This window comes from Cryptomeria japonica, chromosome 3 (genome assembly GCF_030272615.1).
Source record: "Cryptomeria japonica chromosome 3, Sugi_1.0, whole genome shotgun sequence".
In the NCBI taxonomy this organism is placed as follows: domain Eukaryota; kingdom Viridiplantae; phylum Streptophyta; class Pinopsida; order Cupressales; family Cupressaceae; genus Cryptomeria; species Cryptomeria japonica.
Window position 1 is genome coordinate 338,865,189 of NC_081407.1, and position 3,919 is coordinate 338,869,107.

Sequence of the window (3,919 nt, forward strand, 5' to 3'; positions counted from 1 at the left end):
TAAAATACAATTATATACAAATATAATTGCATATCAATTTACTATTATAAATATCAGATTAAAAACACAAAGTTAATTGTGATTTAAAATATTAGCCCATCTTGTATTAATAGTTCCTATGTATATTAATATAGCTTTCATAGTTCAACAAAATGTGAATTATTTGTTTAATACATCAAAGTTACATGTGTTTAGCTAGCATAACTATACAAAATATGTTAAGTTACATCAAAAGTACATGTATTTAGTTAAGATATTCTTCTCAAAGCGTCTATTCCACTTACACATGAGAAATTGATTAAAAAATGAGATGTCTATTTCATTTATATATAAGAAATTGATTCCAAAATTAAATATCTCTAATCATATTATATTTTATATAATTTTAAAATATAGATAAAAATAGTCATAAATACTAATTTTTTTATTAAATTTAATTTTTGAAAGAATATATTTCAATATCAATAATTGAACTGAATTGACAAATGAATTAAAGACATCAAAATCAGAAAAATGATCTTGGTTAATAATACGATAAAGACAGAAATAAATTTAACTCTAAAATATTTTATAGAGTACCACAATATGCAAAGTTCAATTAATTTAGTTGAAAAACACATAAATCTGAAACAGAATTGAAACTACAATTTTAATCCTACTGATATCTTAGAAAATACAACATCATTTACCACAAATGCATTTATTAATCTCTCTGCTTCAGGGGTACTAAATTTGAAATTTCCTCCCTGAATAAATATTCTCTTGAACATAAATAAGGCTTAAATTGCATTTACAGTGATCAAGTAATCTTTAAGAGACAAATACTTCAGAGGGATTACAGCAGCAATCATCCAGCATACAACAGCAACACAGGGCAGAAAAACTGCAGAACAAACAAACTCCCATTACAGACTGTTCCAAAGCAATTAAACTACTAACCTTTAAAACCTTCCAAGAGACATTTGTATTTCACCATACAAATCTTTACAAAATAATTGACAGACTACAAATACATACTAAGAATTCACCACAACTTATTAACTACAACTAGATACTCTATAATGAAACCCTTGTAAGCCACTTACAGAGCAGCCATTGAAAAAACTTAAGAAAAAAAGTGAAACCCAGACAATGATTGTCTATTAGCAAAGTTATCACTACAAACATTTAAAAACCAAGCAGAAACTTAGAATTCAAACCTCCCCACCTCTAAACACTTTCATTAATTAAACAATTTTTTTCGATTAGAAGACTCTGCAGAGAATATACTATTAATAAAATTAAATAAAAATGAAAGAAAGAAGATATCGTGAGGTGACAGTCAATTCTTCAGTCTGAACTTTCCAAATGACTGGAGGAAAACTTTTGAAGGAAACCCTCTGATCTCGTTCCTTCACCCCCTGCAGCTAACCGGTCCAATACATCTACCTATTGATGTATGGTATTTTCATCAAAACTAATTTTGTTGAAAGCTTGATTTTCTAGGGAATGAAAATATGATTTTATTATATTGTAGTCAATAGATTTTTAGTGTACTAGTAAAGTTGAAAGGTTTTGAATGAGCCCATCAAAGATAAAGGATCAAATTTTATTTAGTGCAAAGTCTCTACATCATAAGGGATGAAGTCTGTTTGAATCAAAAGGGATGAGCTGGATTGTGTCTCTCATTACTTTGACAGAATAGATACCCCTCAATACCCTACACCGTAAGGTATGAAGACGGTTCGAGCCTCTACATCAAGAGAAATGGAATGGGTTGTGTCCCTAATGACTTTGACAAAGTAGATACCCTCAATCCCCTATGTCATAAGAGATGAGATTGGTTCGAACCTCTACATCAAAGAACATGACTTTGACAGAATAAATACCCCTAGACAAAATTTCAACTTAAAACTGCTATTCTGTGTAATATAGTTAGACAGTTTTTCTATGTTTAACATGAAACCCTCCAGGAAAAAATGTACACATTTGGAAAAGAAAAAGCCAGTTACAACTTTGAGGCAAAGAAACTACACACCATCTTTCCAAAAACCCTTCCTCTCGATCAGGCGCCGATTGTGATTGCTGCGGCGGCGCCACCACGGGGGGCGGTTGCTGGTTATATCCCTGTGAATCCCCTGTAACAAAACAAATTCCATAAATGCAAAGCCCTGCATTCCGAGAAACAAAATAATCGAGGGTTTCAAGAAGAAAACACTAAAAAATCAGGCATTTACAGGTTACAGACACACCGTATTTGGGATCCGACATTGTTGTGTATGTGTGCTTTCGCTAAGCAGATCTGTAACTTTAATGACGTATTTCGGAAATTATGGTCGACTTCTGATGGCTGTATCGTTCATCCTTCTATGGCTAAAATGCGCGGGATTTATCAAATATCACTGTAGTCTTGTCATTCCATGTACAGCATGATCTGTCATTCGTTCCTATTCAACCATTTTCTGTGACATTATCCGACGGTCAGCTTAGCCAACGCCGAAGTCTTCGGCTCTCATTTACTCTCCAGAAGATTCGAATACCACGCGTAACCATCATGAGTCCCACACACTGACACAGCTCAGGCTTTTACAGATTACAAAAGTATTCTCTGCTGGATATCTGGGATTCGACATTGTTGTTTATTTGTGCTTTTTCGCTAAGTAGATCTGCAACTTTAATGGCGTTATTCAGAAATCGTTTTCAACTTCTAATGGCGGAATAGCCCATCCTTCTATGACTGAAATGCGCGGATGTTATCAATATCACTGTCGTGTTGTTGTCATTTTCAGTACGCCATGACTTGTGGGTCGTTTCTGCTAAAACCGCTTTCCATTAAACTACATAATTTACCAAAAAATACAGAAAAATAAGCAAGCAACAACTTTCAGGCAAAGAATCCTTCCAAATTGTGGGTACCGCGGCGGCATCACCATGGGTGGCGGTTGCTGTTAATATCCTGCAACACAACAAATTTCATAAAAGCAAAACCCTAATCACTCAGAAAAGCAAAAGAGTTGAGGATTTCGAGAAAAGAACACTGAAGGCTTTTACAGATTACAAACATACCTCGCGCTGGATTAGGATAAGGGCATCTGGGATCCGACATTATTGTTCATTTGAACCTTCGCTAAGCAGATCTGCAACTTTAATGGTGTAATTCAAATAATGATTAACTTCTCTGTGTATGTTGGTTTCAAAACCCTGCATTCACTTGTTTGTCCACTTTCACACACTGAAGACTATAGATTTTGCACTTGTTTGTCCACTTTCACACACTGAAGACTATAGATTTTGCTTTGTTGACATAATTTAATCTTTTCTCATCTTAGATTTCTTTTTTAGTAATAAAGTAAAAGTAAAGTGTCTTTTATAGTCCATGATACCAATCATCTATGTATGGATCTATGGTAAAAGTTAAATGGTTTTTGTTATAAATGAACTTGCTCCATTACATCTTCCGGGTTTTGTTGTCTCATGCCTGAAAACTGCTTGCCAGTTTCGTTACCACACAGGAAACCATTTTGTAGTATTATAGCCAAAAACATCTTCACGGGATGTAGAAATAGGTTAATGGCATTACCAAAAACAGATATTTTAGAGTACACAAAATATCTATTTAAGATTGGTATCTGATAAACTTGTAAAATGCCCCGCTGTGCAGTATTGGAGCTTCTGTCTCACAATTCTTTTGCTTTCAACTTTAAGGTAGGGGGATTCGATCCAATGACGTAGCAACCAATCCTTTCTGTTGAGGGCCTTGTTCCAACTTTTGTTCACTTTAATTAATTCCATCAATGAAAATGAAGTTCCTTTTCTTTTATTCTATAGGTTCATTTACATTAAATTATTTCTTATGTATAGTAAACATGTAATTTTTTTATGTAATTTTTTGATGTAATTTTATGTTGACTATATGGCTTATGTTTATAAATAAGACTAT

At 33.4% G+C, this 3,919-nt stretch overlaps 1 long non-coding RNA gene across 2 annotated transcripts; it reads right to left on the reverse strand.

Moving 5' to 3' along the window:
* Positions 1 to 551: 551 nt before the first annotated feature.
* LOC131067204 (uncharacterized) lies at positions 552 to 3,274 on the reverse strand. 2 transcript variants are annotated; one of them, XR_009372017.1, is made up of 4 exons: positions 3,046 to 3,274; positions 2,232 to 2,968; positions 2,018 to 2,117; positions 552 to 883 (listed from the first exon to the last, which is right to left on the reverse strand). It is a non-coding gene; the product is annotated as an uncharacterized LOC131067204 (long non-coding RNA). The 2 variants fall into 2 exon arrangements; XR_009111788.2 differs by having other exon boundaries at positions 2,232 to 2,935; positions 3,046 to 3,269.
* Between the last annotated feature and the right edge of the window lie 645 nt (positions 3,275 to 3,919).